A 20,790-nucleotide genomic window follows, 5' to 3' on the forward strand; every position below is an offset into this window, starting at 1 on the left:
TTAAAAATAAAATATAAATCGTGCATTTTTAAGTGTCTTATCTCCCCGCAGGAGTGCAGTGGCACTCATACGGCATCGTCATTTGCTGAAAAAATGCCGGCGCGGCATCAGCGAGCATCAGCCCTGGTGTGTAGTGAGTGTGTAGTGGTGAGTGTGTAGTGTAGTGAGCGAACTTGCACACACAACACCACCCTGTAGCCATGAGCATCCATCAAACCAGACGACCAAAATCTTCATCTATACTAATATTATAAAGGAGTTTTCTTTGTTTGCTTAAAAGCCTAAAGACTCTGAAACTACTGAATGGACTAGAAAAATTCTTCACTGTTAGAAAGCCTGAGGCTTCCGTTATGGGCCTTAGATACTACTTCGGGCAATTGTTTCCTCGGGACGCGAGTGAAACTGCGAGAAAACCACTAGTTTATAATATTCATAATATCTTATATCGATAGAAAGGTTTTACATAGTATTTTTTTTTTATTAAAAGTTACCTTAGCAAGACTATAAACAAAAGGGCGTTCCAGCACCATTAGCGCATAACGCAGCGATATCGAACACCCAATCAAGCGCAAGTGCACGCGGAGGCTGATCGCTAAGATTCGTGGCGCGTCTGAATATTCCGTAATGAGGCGACCCGATACTGCGGGCTGCACCCGGGCGGTATGTCGGCCGCTTGCACTCGGCACAGGTGCGTGCTGGAGATACACTTGCAGAAGATTCAACCTGAATTCATTACTTGCGAACTTCTCTTGTACCTAAAAGAGCCGTAGCCACTATCATTTGTGACATTGTAATATTGAAGTTGACTGTTTGTGGACACGATATGATGCAAATCACATTCCTTTAAGGTGCAATATTTCATCCAGAGATGATAACTGGAACCGCGCATCTCCCGTACTAAACTAGTCCTTCTGTAGGCAGCATGGAGTGTAGAAGTCTCCACTTCACCTTAATGTCAGCTATGCATATGAGGCGGTGTAGTGGAGGCATCACGTGAACCTAATCCGTTTGTGTAATGTGGAAACATTTTGCGGTATAGGAAACGTTTTGCGAGAACAATGCGGGCTACACTATACCGTGCATGGCTGCGGCAAACAAACGCCCTGTTTGTTGTTAAATAACATACCGCTGATAACTGCTTTATATTACACGAAATGTTCATGACGTTATGAAACGCGTTTATAGACCTAAGCACATACCATAACGACCATTTATCCATCCACATAATTGAAGCATCCAAACTTTGCAAAATCACTCATGTGTATTATGTGCCTAATCTATTAAATTGTATTGTGAATCTCAATAAACTAATTAGATATGAATTCAATAAGTGGCCTTTGATTAAACTCATCCAATTAAGTAGACAACTCTAATAAAAACAGAAAGCTTTCCAAGTGGAAACACGTAAAACCATCTCCCAACGTGATTCCCCGCGATGTGTGCGGCGGTAGAGAGCGCATAGCTAAGCAGGTTTCCGAGCGGCTGAGCGGCGCGGCCAAGCGCTGAAGATCAATCTTTCAATTTCGCGGTCGGGCTCCGGCGCCGATAGTTTCAATAACACTCGCTAATTTGCATGGAACAACCCTCATCATGCCACGTCACTAATAATAATTCAAAGAGTCCATCCGAGCACACCGCTTAGCTTGTTCAACCCTACAAATGCGATCTAATCGGTCTGCTAAGCCGTACAAATTCAATTAGCGGGATTAAAAGCGAGCCGACAGTGTGAAGCTAGACTAGAAATATCACACGGCACATTGGAGACTATAAAAGTTCCCCTGTTCAGCGCTGTTCCCTTTGTGCGATGCCCTCGATTTGTGCCTTTGTGCTGTTGTCACGAGCAAATATTGTCTAAACAAATTTAATACACAATGGCCGTCCGATCCGGTACAACATTGTCACAGATTATTGTCAAATTGCCCAATTCATTTTGTTTGCTGTGAATTACTGTGTATGCAGTGTTCCGCTGGCACATTAATTACTCATTAGTTACGTAGTTGTTTTTGATTTTCAATTAAGCACCTGCTAAATAAAAATTGAAGCTCTGTTTTTTTTTCTGAACGAAGCCACTGCTATATAAATAGTGTTCTCGTTAGCTCGGGCGCGATTGCTTGCTTAAGAAAATGTTAACAAGCTTGGAATCAATTTCTGTTGCCGTAAACATGGCAAATTACGTAGTAGACGAGCTCCTGACCCTCGCCCTACTGCGGAAATATTTGCGGCTCGTCCTTATTATCAATATAGAAACACAATAGCGGTCTCGGCGATCGCTTTAACATCGCCTTTGAGAATTAGTTGTACTACAGAGGGATCACAGCAGCCACCTCACAATACCGCTGAGGTAAGGAAATGTGTCCCATTTGTTTTAAACTATTATTACTACTACATATATTATTGTGTTTTTATTGTCTGTTGGTTGTAATATTGTGTTTGAATTTATTGAACTGTTGTAGGTAATTGGATTCAACGCTTTAAAATAACGATATATACTACTCTTTTTTGGGCTTCGTAATACACATATAATACATATGTATACCTATATTTTTTTTAATGTGCATTTTTTTAGTTTCATTATTTTCTTCATAAGGTACTTACACGTATGCATAGCAACTTTATGACATAACTATCATATAATTATTTTCTTGTAGGTATATCCTAGCATAAACGGGAGGTAGTTAAACACGGCCCACAAAAGGTCGCGCGGCCCACTGTGAAGTGGTCACGTGGGTGCACTGCAGCCGGCCGGGCCCCGGGTCCCGCGGTCCGCCGGGCCCCGCGGTCCGGCGACCCACCGGCCGCGCGCATCGAAGGGTTGAGTGATTGATGTTTTTGGGAACACTTGACTTCTGAATTTATTAACGACGATGAGTATTATAATGTTATCCTAATATGATTTAGCAAGACGTGCACACGAGATTGTGCAGGAAGGGGAAATAATACTCGTGTGAGTGGACTCGGGGCGTACCTGTTAAACCGATTACAAAACACATTTGTATTAAAATTACTCTCATGAGAACTCCACAATTTTAGTGTTATACTACGTAGGGTTGCAAAAATTTGCAATATTTCATTGTAAAAACATATTTTTGTGAAGCCTTTATGAGCGCTATTTGAAGCGAATACTCCACTTTGTCGGTCACAACAGTGCGTGAGGCATGTCGTCATAAAGGCGGGCGCACACCGAGGCAGCGCCACAAAGCGGCGACGTCCAAAAAATCGCTTGTTTTCACAAACAGAGCGCACTGATTGCGCGCTTGTTACCGCAATAATAACGCGGCACTTGGCGTGTGCACTCGCCTCACTACACGCTGCGGTTCTATCATATCTACTGCGGATTTATTTATTAGTTTCAACTGAACATACATAACACAAACATACAAGAAAATATCAGTAGCACAGCATTTTTTTTTTTTGGTTTAGACCGCTGACAAATTACTTCTAAGGTTGTGATGGTTAGGTACAAAGCTGGTTCTTATAAGTTAGTTGATAAAAAATAATATAAAGTAATAATGCTACATTACTTATAGTAAGCAAGTTTCTTACCGGCCACGTCTGAGCCGGCCAGTGCGTAGCCGCGCATATAGGCGTGAACGCGCGACACAGGCTCGTCCGTCGGCGACGCCTGCACAAACACGCTATCGGAATGTTACAAAGCGAACAATTTGCTTTGTCCGTTCATGCGTCGTGTTATTGCAACGCGTCCTACAACACTTTTATTTAGTCTTGTTGCGTTCGCCGCATATTGTTGCCTAAAAGTGTTGATTGAAAAATGTTACAAATATTGGAAACAAGGGAAAAATAACATTTTCAACTGAAGTTTTATTTTACATGAATAGTAACATTTTATTAAACCACCGTAATAAAAGAAAATCACTCAAACATCCATCGCGCAACGTTTGCCCTGAACAAACTACCTGAGTGAAGCGATTCTATTGCCCATCAAAGTAGGCTGGCGGCGAACTCGGCGCCCGCAATCATTTTAATTGGCTCGCCTCAGCGGCCCACTTGCCTCATTATCTCCCAGATTACTCCTCGCCATGAATATTTCGAGATCCGCCTCCCCCCCCCACCATCGGGGAGGAGGTTAATGCATTCTCCGAGTACAGTTTTAATTAGTTTGAACTTGACCCGTCGCAACTTCATTACATTAAAAATGAGGCATCGCTGTCTTCAGAAGAAAAATTAGTTCTAGGAAATGAATACTGAAGTTAATATCAGTTTCGCAATGTCCCCCGAGATTAATGGGTTTAGTTGGCTGCAGCTCTGTAATCGCTGAGATAACTTGCCGTTACCTTCATAAATCCTTTCATAGCGAGGAACTCAGATGCAGAGGAAATTGAAACACCTAAAAAAGCCAAACTTTAGTTATAAATCAGACTGATCTGGGAATGTCAGTTAAAACGCTTAAGAAGATACCTGCTTCTGAAAGAGGTGCTAATGAGTCTAGAATAACAATGAGTCAGTTTCAGTAGAAAGGCTGCACGTTCATAAAAACTTAGTGTGATTTACTATTAATGCTGCGTAACACTTCTTTCCTTCCATTTTTTGAAAGCTAACACGTTTTGACGCGTACAAATCATATCCCAGGAACGCTTAAAGAGCTGCAACTGAAATAAAACGACGCGAACGTCCTACGTGCGTGGCGGAGCACTGAAGCGATAAAAAGCGAGACGGATCGCCGCGAATGATATTCATGGCGGGATCACAGGGAAGCCACGGTTTTTCATTGCTCCGCTCATAAATGAATAGTTAATGTGTGTGTACCCTCGCAAAGCTTAAACTTTACAACTAGTTCAGTTCTGTGGTGAGAGATTCTGTCTACGGGAAAGTTTTCAGCTGTGTGTGCCTCGAATACGGTGTTGAAATAATACTGTGCCATGGTTCCAATGCTTTGCTATATATTTAATGTACTTGTATTGCATTGCTTTTTCAAGAATTTACTTTTTATAAAGATTTACGTAAATATCGCCTCATCTTATCGCGTCTATCCGGGTGACATTACAGCTTTCATTAAATTAATTGCGAAATTCTCGAATCCGAAATGATTTTAGGTATTCAAATATTTGAATTAGACTTTAAGGTTAAGGTAGAAACAAAAGCCCGGTTCCAAATTGTTACAATTTATCAAATATTCGCAAGTTATCAATTAATACTGCTATTTGTACTTTGAAGAAAGAGCCTGTGAAGGCTGCGGTTGAAATGTTTAGCGAATAAATTATTAGTAGAAAGGAGAAATATTACGCTCGAATAAGCATTGAAGCCAATCGTTATTTAGTAGAAGCTTTTACCCAAACCACGAACAATACAACCTACCTGAATGTAATCAGTATAGTGTCGTCAAATTAAAATAATAAGTACTTTTACTAAGTGTTTTAACGTGTTAAACTGTTCCATCGTATTTAAGAGCGCTGTGTTCTGTATCGCCGGTGTCACTACTGAAGGAGTTCTGTGGATTACTCTAACGAGGCATTGCTTCGGCTCTCAAACACTCAAAGGCAAAGGAATACGGGCTCCAAGTGTAACTGGAAGCACGATCACACTACTTCGCGGTCCTAGCGAGAATTAATATCCCCGTTTATTTCGTTAGCAGCCTCCCTCTCCCTGCTACAAGATAAATAATGTCATCAAACGTACCGACTGTTTATATTTTATTTTATACACGTTTGAGTCAAAGGGTCCTCGACTTACACCAGTATAATTCGGGTCGCTTACGTTTTAAACTGGGTCGGATGATATCTCGGTACCATCTAGCTCCTTGCTACCCTGACATGCAAATTGTGATCATGTCCCAATGAGCATAAGGTTTATTCAAGATGTATAAGGAGTGTGAGCAAGGTTGAGTAGACGTATTTGGGCGTTGCGTTTCCCTTTTCGTAAAGTAGACTTTGTGTATGTGTAATAGAGAATGTGTTCGTTTGTGTTGAGTGTTTGTGAAGCAGCCGAGTGTAGGCTCGTGTGTCAGTGGCGCGGGTGTTCGGTCCCGGGAGCAGCACGCCCCGCACACAGCGCGTGCAGGCTCGCTGTGACGTGTGTCATGTGACGCAGCACACGCGCCGCCCAGGGACCTGTCTGTGTCTACTCATCACAAAATGCGAAAAATAAATAAAAATTGTACACAAATTATGTTTTTCTTAGTCGCCGTCTGAAGTACCCCTTGAGGTTTACTTAGATGTCTGTAAAGTTGGAGCTGGTAGTCGGACATTTTCTTTTTCCGTTTTAGTTTCGCCACAGCCTAGAGATACTTTATTTGTGAGCACAGTAATTGAGTATCTCAAACATTTTCACTTGTAGTTGCGAACTTTTCCAAAAGACGACTGTTTTATAACCGGTTTAAACCGTCTTTAAGCTCGGCAACTTATCTCCAGTATACTTCTAAGTAATGTCTAATAGTGAAGCTTATTTGGTGCACGTTCAATGGTTGCTGAATATTTTGTTATGATGTTTGTATTAATCGGCGTGAGTTAACTATGTACGGGTGACGTACACAGACGGGTGTGTACATGTGATATTGGCATAGCGCATAAATTCAATAGGCTTAGCCTTGTGGCCAGATTGGATTCCTCAGATGAATAGGTCAGAGCTAGTGCGTTCATCAACCTATATTGTAGCTACATGCCTAATATATTGTATTTGTTGTAAGAAAAGCATATGCAGCAAAACAAATGTAAAGACTTGTGAATTGTATACTTCGTAGACTGAAAAGTAATTTTCTATTGCATTACCATATTTTTCAATTTAATACTAGTTTATTATTATCAAGTTAATACTAGTTATCAAAAAGCAACCTTAATACATATGCAATCAAACTTTTTCGTTGATTGTATTGAAACTGTAAATAATTATGAAAAGCACAATTAATGGTGATCAGCAACAAAATAGCCTTTGATATCACAAAAACAAATAAAACGCTCAATTCTACTGAAAGGCCCACTTGAAACAAAAACTTAATTAAAAGTTCGCTTCACAAATTATATTCTTTATTTTGAATAAATCAGAAGTGAATTTATGGTTGGCTGTATGAATTGATCACTTTCGATATTTTATTTCCCCGCCGTATGATTTGCACTGACAGCGATGGAAATTAAATCTTTTGATGGGATGTTGCGTTTTCATTTTAACTGCCAGGTTTTAAACGTTTGTGGGGAAATTGTATTTTATAAAGAACAGATTTTGTTTACGTGAGTTTTATTTAACGGTTTAGATATTCCGTTTGGCGCTGGTTTACTGCAGGCATTTGAGTTTTAACCACTTTTAGCTCCAGTGAATATTTTATTCTAGAGTATCTTTTTCGTTCATTTCACCAGCTCTTTCGGTGAATTACTATGCTAAATGGGGCATCACATTTTTATATCAGCCTTTTTAGGTTCTGATTGAGACTATAAATGAATAAAAAAAATCTAAAACTTAATAAACATATAAAAACAAACATAATTTATAAAAAATATAATTTTAAAATCTACAATCACTTTCCACTGATGCTTTATTTTAGTATAAAGAAAGCGATGAATGTGGTACATTTGTACAAAACAGAAAGCGCATTCGCCTCAATGTACAGTTTTAAACATTCTTCAGTGAAATCAAAAGCGCGCCAAAGCATAGGCTGAATGTTGTACATTCAGTGCCCCGTCTCATTGAGTTTGTGCACTAACAAGGTACATCACAGAAGTGTTAATAAAATACATCAGAGATATCGTTTTTACTGATAGTTAAGCTTTTGTTGCATTCTTTATTTTCTTGAGCACGATCTCAGGAAAGTTCTTTTTCTTTGGTCTTTGGTCTTGGTATTTGCCAAGAAAGATTTGTATCCGAATTGTCACACGAGTTGTACACGAATCCGAGTAGCTGTTAGAATAATGTACACTCAGCAAGTACCTACTACTTTGATGTGAAACGACTCTGGATTTTACGAGTATTACAGAACCATACTTTTTGTCAAACCTGCTTTTAATAAGGCTCCTAATAATGGCACACGCTTTTGCCCCATTTCCATGATACTTCTGTATTTACTGCATTACGACACGTACCGCTAAACGTTCGCTCATTACGCTGCTGAATGGTCGCCCTTGCCTCGCATTACCACTGTAACTTCATTACGCAGCCTTATTTTTGTAGCTGGCTACACTGATGCAGCCGCTTGTGTTGCCACCATTGTGAATACTTCTACTGGCTTGGTTCAATGACGAGCGTGCTAATCAAACTCATTTTTAGAACTTCACTGGGTTCCGTTTTTATTTCTTTAAGCTTTCGTTTTCAAAAATCCTTTTACTATTAACGCGAACGCTTATATGTGGATGTCAACTCATTAAAGCAGGTGAGTTTTGGTAAAACTTGACAGTAATATAGCTTATACATTATAGTAAAATTATACATATGTTCATAGACTTTTTATTTAGGTACGGGATGTAGTTTCTATAGGACGCGGATGAAATCGCGGGAAACAGCTAATGATTAAAATAATCTAAATCTTTCTACAACATTGACTTAGAAGACGCATTTGTGCGTAAACTTGAGGTCGTCGGCACTTTTTTCTTCGGCATATAATTTAGAGGTGCTCTGAACATTTGTGATGTTATCCGGTTCGTGACTGTTTTAATTAACGTTTGTTATCAAGGGAATTAATGCGATGGCGCGCTTTATCTGCCATTCTACCTGAGTGGTTGAGAATAATCACAACTCTATCTAGTCTGTGTAATAACTTTCACTTGCTGGTCACAAACTTCATGATTTAGACATGACTAAAGATTATTATTTGATTGGAAAATTATAAGATTTGATTGATGTTTACAATTGAAAAATGCAGCTGCTTGCCTATACTTTTTCATGATTATGAATTTAAATAAAATACGATCAAAAAATATGGCTAACTATTTGTCGAGAGGCTCGCCAACATTTGTTCCAACATGGCTTAGCGCGTGCGAGCGCCGGCGGCGGCGGCGGCCGGCTGTTGGCAGCCGCAGTAATCTCCTCGCCATCAGCTCCTTGTATCGATTAGCTGGTATCTGTACAGGCTCGCCACTGTAATTCTCATAACGGTACACATTTCTCTTGTCTCCTTGCCAACAGCCATTACGAGCTAACGATATGAGCGCGCCGCTCGTTTGTCAACGCTTTGTTACTGACTGTACTTCCTCGAACGTGCTCACACGAAATGAACCTTATAAATAAGAAACCAAGGTCCCTATTGCAGGTACATGTACGTGTAAAATGCTATACAAAATTAACAGGAACGGAATTCGAGACGGTGTAAAAAATATTCGTCTGAATTTTAATAGAATACGGCGACAATCTTATTATATAACAACATCACGCGTGTTCTGTTTCGGAAGGGTGTACTTTTACCCATTAACAAACCATATATTGTTTTGAATATTATTATTGTAAAGTTCCATACTGCCATCAATCGGTCCCAAATTCTGACTCCGGCCACTATGAAGCAATTTAAAAAGAACTGAAACACACTTGTGGAATGCTGAGCACCGAATTCAGAACCTTCTTGCGCATTAGTAAAATAAGGTTTGCGCCTGAGTGAACGCACGGCCCAAAAATAACAAAAAACTTTTAGGTCAAACGCTGATCTAAGATAATAAGATTATCCCTTTTTTCTTGCAAAGGAACTTCCAAAACTAGTTAAGTTTAGGAAATCTTCGAATTACGTCAAAACTCCAGCGGTTATCCTTTCATCTTCTAAATATTACGCGAACCTTATGTATGACTTTGGGCTAATCCGTGCGGCGCTGAAAAGACTCAGCTTTTACAAGCAGCCCCTACAGATAAGCTGAAATCTTATCTGTAGGGTTGTAAGGGCCAGGTACGGATCTATCTTCGACCCTTGGGGAGCTTTTATGTTATCCTCCCTGAGTTAGAGTATGCATAAGTGAATGTAGGACGCGGCCACCGTGCAAACAGTTATCACTTCATAAATAATTTTAATCCGATTTCATTGTGCAACAGGGTATTTTGATAAATTGTTTTTGAAAAAATAATCGGCTTTCAAATTTACCATGTGCGTCAGATTTGAGATAATATCGAACGATTTTAGGACAAACAATAATGATAAATTAGCATTGATGTACTGATTGCATTAAAAGTGGTAACTAGGTGTGATGGTCAGTCTATAGGTTGTCACATGAATACTTCATGGTAAGCAACTCTTCCAGTGGGGCAATCAAACACCCCTTGTTGGTTCAATAAAGCCAGCGCGGCCGGTGCTCGCCGCTCGCCGCTCGCCGGTCGCAATGCTCCCGAGACTCATACGTTTGACAGCCGTCACGGCACGGAATGTGGCCGTCTATTGATTTCTACCTTTCATGTTTTGTGGGATTTGGACGTCAGCCGATACATGTCACTTCAGTAACATATTGCCAAGTGGCTTTGTTGTGACGTTCAAGACGTTATTGCAGTACTATGAAGAATTGTTGTTTTCGGAATTTTGAGACCAAAGGAAACTATTTTAGGACTCCGATTTAATTTTATTAACTAATCCTTATTTCATAGAATGATGCTGCCATCGTAGTCAAAGTAAGCACCGCAAGGGGCATCAGATAACTACGGCATAAAAGAGTTCTCTTTTAACCAGTGAACCATCATATTTATCTACCCTCAAATCGGATATAAAAACTAGCCGGCAAGGAGGCTTTAGTGTGGCACGAGACCGGAAGCGGGTGTGACGTCACTGTGACATGGCTGCCTGATAACTGAGCTCCATAGATTTATAACTTGAGATTAGAGCAGATGACTCTAGTTACGGTTCAGGGCTGAACAGAATTTGTAACTATTTTTTTGGAGCTTTTACACGGTACTAGAAAATGTCTGTAATGTTGAAGTGTTGTAACTTTAATTTTCACCTGTATTTATACGACTCGTGCATACTTATGTAGGTGGGACGTCAATTCATTGCAACCAATTAATTAGTTTGTCACCCACTGTAGGTCCGTAGTAATGAACTCCAAACAGATCGCGGTCTCAATCGCTTCCATTTGTCAGCGCAATCCTCTTCGTGACATCGGCGGTAAGACTGTAGTGCAGCGCAACTTGCCGACTGAACTAAGTACGTACACGCTATTGCAAGAGACGAAATATACGCGGAACCCACGATCAAGTAATAAGGACAAACTACAACTGATCTGATAAGGAAATGAAATGAAAAATGTTCCTTCTAAAATTTGTGACTATACGTAGGTGCTAGGTGTTTACGATGTTTAGAAGGTTTTTCTGTCTGTTTCCACGCGACTTTCTTTTTTTTGTTTGTTGAATGTTATTTATCTGATCATTAATAATTTGAAAAATATTATTGTTTAGGTTTAGTAAAATTATATTCCGAAATAAATATTCTGTGTTCTGATATTGAATTACGTTAATGTTTATAACAAAATTTCAAATAATTTGGTATTTTTTGCTATATTTATATGATCTAATCCTATAAATGTAATTTAATTTAATAATGTGATTTGTAGGTAATCTGATATCTATATTTAATTCTGTAATAATTTACTACTATTTAATTTTGGGTTTCTTACCTGAAATAAATGAATTTTATTTATTAATATCAAACTTTATCAGCGACTCAAAATTCCTAACAAAATATATTCAGGACACATCAGTGCCTATGAATTCTTCGGAGCGCTAAGCACAAAACTGATTATGAGAATACTTATCATTATGTTCTCGCAAGAATTTCAGACATTTTCAGGCTCATCTAAAAGTCATTACGGTCAGATAGGCTATCATTTACTGTAGCTATAGGCACTACTTCTAGCCGAGAATTTGGAAGCGTGCTTACTGTAGCAGGAAGCGATATATACAAGTATAGGCAGCGAGCCGGCGCCAATATCTGCGAGTAAATCACCTTAAGACTGAGTCGAGGAGCCCCCCTAAGCCACGGCTTCAATGCAGGACGCTATGTAATGGATAAAACATTTAATTACTGCACATTATATCTAGCCGAGCCCCACGACTTGTGGCGTGGCGCGCGGTACAGACGACCGCGATGGCCTTCGCATTATATTATGTAGATGAAAAAATTAAACGCATCCCATCTTAATTTACATGAGAGGAGTATGCAGCCGTCCCCTTGTAAATACTTTTATGTTGTTTGTATATTAATCAATACAACCTGCCTAACACTCAATATCGACATAAATAATTTCCCCGCTGGGGTCCGACGTGACAGGTGGCGATAGGTACCGTAACCCACAGGTAGGTACGTCATAAATCCCGTACATATGTTAGCTAGGGTGTGAAGGACATTACTCAAAGATGCCTTCAACAACCCCTTACAAGTCACTCAGATATATTTATAAATATATGCTATTATATATTAGTTTAACAAACTTCCTTTCCATTGACTAAAAATCTCATACTTAATTTCCATTATATCGACATCTACAGCTCCTGTTACAGTAGAGATTAACAAGACAGACTAAACGTACAACACATTAGTTCTTGTAGATTAATGAATTAATCTGAGACGTTCCTCTCCGCTACATCTTATAGCTTGCGGCCTCGCGGTGAGCGGGAGAAGTTGCGTCGATGCAATAACGCTGCGTGTTCTCATTACTCTGTTATTAGTGCGGAGTTCGGCCGCACTCGATGCTCGCTCGTTGAGCCGCTACATATTGTGCCAACACTAGCATAGCACTGGCTCATATGTAGTACTGGCTATATACCTTTGTCATCAAACTAAACATGTTAGCCACAACACTACCATTACACATTATTCTACATTCAGAACAAATTAATTAAGTAACATCTCAACGGTATTACTGTAAAAATATTATTCCATCATGACGAGGTTTATGTATATTTAATTCACTCAATTCATTTGGGTTTGTCCAACTACGTAGTTTCGAACTCCAACCAACTCAATACTTCGGTGAAAATTGCGGAACATGAATATTAAAGTTATGCATCCACTTTTCCCTTTAGAAATGTGCAGTACAGCAACTTCGGTAAACTAATAGCCACGCTGCCTATAGCGGCTTATAAATTATGCGTGCTTACATGCTGTTAACCTAATAAACTTGTACCTGCCTTCATAATGTACACACAACATTCTGTTGGAGCAGTATTTCAATATTATTGGCATTTCACTGTAACTGTTTAGCAAATAAACTATTACTGGTGAACATGAGAGATGCCTCAATCGTGAACATTGAGCTGCAGTTGCCAGAATACGTGTGTTATTAGAAAGTTAGTGTTCGGGTGGGTGGACGCGGCGCATTGCGCAGTTTGCCGGCAGAGCGCACGAGTGCTGCGGTACATACGCGGCAGTGTATGCCGAACTGGCACAACTTTGTGATTACTTGCTGTTATTGGTAACGTTGCGCTGGATGTGCCGCGGCTTGTGACGTACCACCGACATACTGAAGCTGGCTTCATCTTAATGCCGTTTGACTTCTCAATGTGTTTGGATGGATACAGTGTGTTTTGGAAAACTTTGAACTGTATACCGTAACTTTACTCAATAAGGAAACATACAACTGAGCTATTTTTCTTGTAGAGCACAGACATAACTCTATAAGTAATAGGCAAAGTGTAGGCGTTATATATCCGAAAGCAGCGATGTATGCACAATGTATGTGGTAGAAGGCGGTACGCATGTCTCCGTCCATATATCGTGTCGATACAAGGCGGCGTGCCAACTCGCCGGTCTAGTGGCCCTCCCGCCGTAATGTTTAAAAGAAAGCCATAACAGTTTGGCCGCTCGCCCCCGCTGCCGCCGCCGCGCACTTTATGGCCCGACGCTGCCAACCAACGCATAATTGTTTTTAATGGCACGCACTTGTCTTTGCGAAGCGGATGAGATTTAGATCTCGACTCATTTATGGTTTTACAGTGATTCCTCTTCAATTGCAGATATGTTTTGTACTTTCCGTAAAAATTATACACATCAACAAAAAAAAAACATGTAGATGGTATTGAATCGATAATCCTATCAACAATGCATCATTTTTGACGGAATTATCTTAAGCCTACGATGAATCGGTTCGATGCATAATTTTCACATAATATACGTCAATCATAATACTTTAAGTCACAAAACTCGTTTATTACTTAGCCGACTAAGCCGCTTAGTACAGCAATAACAACTTGCCAATAATATTTATCTGCAAATTAAACAAAGACGAGGATTTCCGTTATTTTCAAGTAGCTCTCACAATTCAATCATCAAAACATTACTTTTGGACTATGGACAATAATTTATCATACCTCGTGACAAACTCAAAGCAATTCAGGTTAGGTATTTTTGGTTTATAAGCAACATATAGATCTGTTTCCTCTACACATGTACCTAATCTGTATATTGTGGTCACAGGAGTCACATTCCATTAATATCAAATCAGCTGTTGATTACTAACATGTCGGCATCCATTTCAATTCGTTACTACAAACTGGAACAGATTTCCACGAAATGTCCCTTTCAACTGTTACAGCCTTTAATGTACATTACTATTCTGACTAAAGACAACTAGGAATTATAATGATCACGCTACAATACTAGTACGTACTCGTGCTCTATTGTAACTGTTTAGAAATGTAGTGTTGTCGACAAATAATGGCAGTCACCGCTACACTCGAATATCTACTAACAGATTGTATGCAAATACCCACGTCTAGTATTTGTCTAACTGACAAGCTCTTGACTATATCAAACAATCTGATTTCAAGTCTATAACACTACACAATAATTTCTACTGAACCATATTACAGGGAATCCTAGTGTGGGGTTCAGGGTTCATTCATATTTGTAAAAACCTATTTGAGACAATAAATTATTTTTATTTATTTTATTTTATTTATTTATATTTCTTACTCGTTCACACTATATAATGAATCTTAGTGATGTAACTTTAAGGTGGAATTTCGAGTATGAGGAATGGCGGTCGTGAATGTAAGGCTAAGTACACACGGCAGGACTGCCGATCAAATAGTTTGTCGTCCAATTAGGGCGCGACTAGTGTCGGTTAATGGCGCGGCGTCGCACAATGAAACTTGACGATGCACGCTCTCTGGTACCTAACACTTCGTGCTTATTGGAACAACTCAACGGACAGGTTTGCTTTGCCAAACTAATGATTCCGCGTGACGCTGCCTTTTTATGGAGTAGGGTTATGTTGGGCTTAGGGTTCATCGTTTCAAGTTTTGAAGCCAGTACATACCTATCAACAAAAATATTTTTCCGCTATCACTCATGATAGTCGTATTATTTTAATAGATAGTATTGACATTTTTAATAAGATAATTTAGGTCCTCTTTTCAGATTACCGGAATTAATTATAATACTGATTATACGCATCGACCGAATTTAACGCGCACATCAATTTGCAAAGTAAAACGTATGTAAGTAGAATGAAATTTAATGTTGGATGCATTCAATTATAAAGCTGAGTACACACTATTAACCTATCTTTATTCGAATAGCGAGCGTGCGTCGTCGACCGGTTTATCGGTGACGGATGGTTGGACGCAGGTGTAGCCCGCACCTTACGTTACAACGAACGATTTGCATTTATCGTAATCCTTAATCCTGGGCAATACGGTTCATTTTTGTGTAGTGAATAAGTGATATGTAAGGCTCGTTACAAGTTGATATAGGGCGATTGACACAGGTATGTGGGATGTGGGGATGAACGGATGAATATATCTCTGTTGAAGCTATTTTTATCCACATAAGGGGTAACACCCTGTAAACGATAGGGAAGTGAGATAGTGACCGTAAAATCGTCGTATTGCAGTTCAATATTCTGAGGTTTTCCTTATAAATATGAATGTACATATGGATTTCGTTAATCTGTAAGTACAATTAAAGTAATAGAGTAGTATAGTAAAGTTGGATGGCAATACAAAATGTATAAAACATAGACATTTTTTACAACACACATTTATTTCATTTGTGACGTAAATAAATTATATAACTATTTACTTTGGATCTTTTTTGACTACTCAAACATCTTTATGAAAACATGAAAGGCATGATCATCTTTTATCATTTCCCCGCAATTCTTGACTCGTAAGTTAACTAGTGGCGCGCCGGTATCAATCATCCACTCCCGTATTTAACGAACCAAAAAACTCAGCCTCACAATGGGGGATGACTTTGAATAAACCCTCCCCTCCCATCCTTCCTAACAGAGGGGGGAGAAGGCTATCAAAAACACATGTCCTGTAACATAGCGCCTATCGGCTTGCTAGGGAATCTTTCAATCGTTATCTTTTATTCTGTGCGGAGCCCCCGTGGTGCTCACGAACGGTAAATGTTATGAGCATAAGGCGATCAGCGCATACATTCACAACTCCACACCTCATTGTTATAACATTAGGTTAGTCAGATCCTATTGCCCAACTACAGCGGTTTCGTTATCCGTTTCTGACGCACAGTTAACTACAGTAATCAATAAATTACTTTTATAACTCTCTTCTAATCACATGATTATTATAATCCACATCGGAATACAAACTTGCGTCAACCCGCTCGAGCTGGACTTTGTCCTGAACAGTTTACCTTAAGCGAACTCAATAAATCAAATATCAAAGTCCACTTCAGTACATTTATACTGACTGATGACATGATTATCTACATCAGATTGCATTATATTCAGTTTTATCATAAATCGAGGGATCTAGAACGAGGATTTCAATCACATTGTTGGATGAGTCACATAACAACAATATCTATTCAGGAAAAATAAAATATGCCATCCGGAGCTGAGGGATTGTTCCTAAGAGCTACCGCTGACCTGGTACACAAAGGGCTCCATAAGGAACATGGTGGGTAATATTCAATAGAAGTCTGACCTTCACGCTGAACAACAGAAAGGTGTCAGTTGATAATTTCCCACCAAAAAAAGAGGACAATAAAATATTGAAGAAATCTGAGTGTTCTATCCTGAAATTCGAATACCTACTAGTTTGCTATGATTCCACCTGATTCGCTGTCGTCTCCTCCTTGGGGCGCTATCAACAATGCTCTAGTTGGCGTTTAGTGAATTTATAGCGGTTACCTACGGCATCTGCGTGAGATTTATGAAAGTGTGGCACTCGAACACTTACAGTTTTTGCGTCGCGCGTGACAGTGATGGAGTGAGTGACGCGCTCGCCTCTCACCGCCCTATGCTTGCTACTGATGTGGCTACCCATCGTTTTAGCAGTTGCTACCATATATTTTTTAGACTGAAAGTCTTCTTCGGTGTCTTAAAAACAAGTCTTCAAATTCAATGCGGAAAAGCAATTGACCCTTAATTAAGGCTGAATACTAGGACTAACTTCGAGGCATTTAAAAGGATTTAAGTTAATTTTAAATACCTAAACATTATCGGTTTAAAAGTGACCTTGGATGGCCATTCTCGTACGACGCAAAATTTGTGAATATTACCTACGCGTGAGCAATATACACGTGACGCGAAGTGAACGCGTGACGATCATTAGCGGTGACGGTTCATTTTCTAAATCGCTTCATTTTTATGACGAATTCATTGCCGTAGTGATACATATCTACTGCCGGCTTCAGAGACCTTGACATAAATAGAATCATCGAAATCTCGAAAAAAAATTTGGCTAGCTTCTATTCAGAATAGATGATGTAATACTAGGTATCTGAATACTAATCATAAGCTTATTAGATAGTTGTACAAACAGTTTAATTTGTGATATATCTATAATTAAACTTGTTAGCCAGTTGCTCATAAGCCCTATTAGACGAGCTACATGAAACTTAGGTTAAGGCATTGTTTACTCTAGGCTTAGCTCCACCTCTTAGTAGAAGTCTCTGCGAGTGTTTAGTACTCACAGCGCCATCTATTAGTTGTACTCGCAATGATCGATAAGTCGATACAATGCCATCCATTACCGATAACAAGTATTGCACAACAAAATAATGTCAACAGCCATTGAAATGTTAAGTACAATCGATAAGATTATTTAAACCTAAATCGATATGGTAATCAAGTGCACCTAATTGGATTAGTCTTACGGCGATAAAAATAAAGAAATAGATTACAGCAAGACCTTCACATTTTATTTGAATATAAAGATAAGCGCTAAGTCTTTAATCAGCACACCTGTGTTTATCTGTCACTTACGAGTATGTACTTATATTCAAATTAGAGCCAATAATAGGATTACGATATACTTGTGAAACTTCCCTAGTAACGAATATACGACCGAGGTTATGACGCACACAAAGCGCGAAAACATACAAACATGTTGTTATTTTAAATATTGCACAAGTCTGAATAATTTTCATTCATTTTTTCACAAGTCTGATTACTCCATAGTGATAATATTCTTTGTGTTTCTTAAAACCTAAGTAAAGTTTTACGTAGTTACAAGTGCTATGCCCTTCATATAAACATATCACGCATGTGAGATAACGCTCTTGCTATAGTCGCGCGACCACAGCGAGCCCCCGCCGCGTGATAGCGCTAGTCGCAACTTATGATGGCCAAGATAAATGATATCTGCTGCTGTCAGTTTTTGTCAACTACGCCCAATATCTATAGCTATACCACCGGGTTTTTCTACGTAAATGGACAAGTGAAAATATTGTCCTCATGTAACGTGTAGGTAATAAATAATGCACCTATAACTTCAATTATCTGCGGCAACATCTATAAACATTAATTTAATTACTTATGTTCAAGTAACAAGGATCTGAGCTGTGACGTCATAATCCCGTTGCAAAGATTAGATACAATCTAGGAAGCAGGTACACGTGCTGCTTAGCGGCTTTTATTGAATATCAATAAAAGTCGAAGAAAGGTTACATAATGGCGTTTCAGTGCAGCGAACATGACACGTGCCGACTACGTGCTAACACACACACACACACTGACATGAATGTGTGTATACCAACCTACTTGAATGTTTCAGGATTTACCACACAAGAAAATGCACACACTTAAGTATTTTTATCAAAACGTGTTATGTATTTTAGAATTTCGTGGAAAAGGTGCATTTCAATAAAAGGAAAAACCGCATTAATATTGAAGTATTTGAAACTTAAATCCCTTTTACATGTCAACAGTATAGTTTCAAAACTGAGACTGGCGTTTTAAATCTCTGTGAAGTAATAGCAAAATAATTTCAAAGCATGTTGTATACTTTACGTCCAGAAAAGTGACCATGTACTGTACACGGTGCAGAATAAGACAATCGTAATTTTAACGAAATATTGTAACTTTCGGAAATGAAACTGAAATTATTTTTCGTATACAAAATGGAACTTCGGAACATGTTTACTTGTACTCATTAAAATAAACCAGGATGAAAGTAGAGAGTACATCAATCTCCTGAATTTAAAGACACTTTAATGCACTTTTGCATATTTTTATTTTCGCCTGAACTCTGAGCTGATTAATTGAAAAACCCTTAAAAGTACTCGAAGCACGCGTGGTCAAATATAGCAGTTGTAAAAATCCTAAAACTAAAATGTCTTTAATTGCAAGAGTAAATTCGTTTCACATTATATTTATCTTATGACCAATTGTGTGAATCGATTGCAAGAGTAGTAGGTACTTACCTAAATAGGGCAATAATATGGCTATAGGCTATTTTTAACCGGGTGTCATAAAATAAACTACTGCCTGTTAGTCATTCACAACCATAAACATTCCTTTGCAGTTGGGCCAAGATTACCTCAGAAGTACGTGGCTCTTAGCTTTACAATAAAATGTTTCATACAGCTGTCTATTTCTGAGCGAATCTTACCGCGGTACCATTATATTGCTACTTGTGCGCGGTATTTACCCGCGGGGGACGGGGCAGGGGAGGAGGGGAGGAGAGGAGTTATTAAACCCGCGAGGGGAAATAAAGCGACGCATAGTTTTTACATTCATTTATTTTATTTTAGAGTTTCAAGTACACATGTCGAGTGTGTTCAGGAGTTATCGCGACTGGCCGTCACAAACAGTTTCACACGACCGACAGGACAGATTACGTTATCACGCAAATAATCCAAATAATCTTTTTATTGATTTAGGTCCGGGCGTTATAAATATATTAACATATCTGTAGATAAGTATGTATGTACTAATGAAAATATTTAACGGTCAGATTATGCAAATAGCAGGTAAAATATACCTAATTTTATGACTTATTTTACTTTTTTAGATGCATTATTTTATAAAATTCTTTATTCATCTTTAAAACAAGTAAACTAAACTTCATGATATAAAATAACCCGAGAAAGTGTTATCTAAGTACGCTCATACAAAAGTTTTGTTGCGCGATAAGTAATTATATATTTTGTAAGTGTCCGTCTGTCAGTCTGTCCAGCGCAGGCAAAGTTTCAACTCGTACAGCTCTCCTTTGAATAAAATATAAATCTTAGTTCCGCACTAAAAAGGGAACACAACTGAAAATACATTTTAGTTGAGGAACAGCGAGGAGCGGCGCTCCGATCGCGAATAAATTGCTTACACATACAGACATTACAATATTTTAGAGTGGCGACGTGACAACCACCAATGTTCAATCTTTTTGATGCAAATTATTATACATAGGTCATCTCAATAATGTTGATCAAAGAACTTACCTTTTTTGAGATGATATGGAAGATTATTCCTGAACATAATTTTCATTGAAGGATAATTAAGTCTTCGATGCATGTTTTTAGGTAATAAAACATTTTTATTTTAAAATAATGACCAACGGATAGCCAATTTTTCGCGCTAAGACTTCAGAACAGCCAACAGAAGTCAACAGTAATTATAAGAAAAGCAAGAAAAACGCTAACTTTCTCACTCATTACAGTCAGTGCTCATAAAGAGCCGAGAAACTTCCACCAGTAATTAT

This window comes from Helicoverpa armigera, chromosome 18 (genome assembly GCF_030705265.1).
Source record: "Helicoverpa armigera isolate CAAS_96S chromosome 18, ASM3070526v1, whole genome shotgun sequence".
NCBI lineage: Eukaryota > Metazoa > Arthropoda > Insecta > Lepidoptera > Noctuidae > Helicoverpa > Helicoverpa armigera.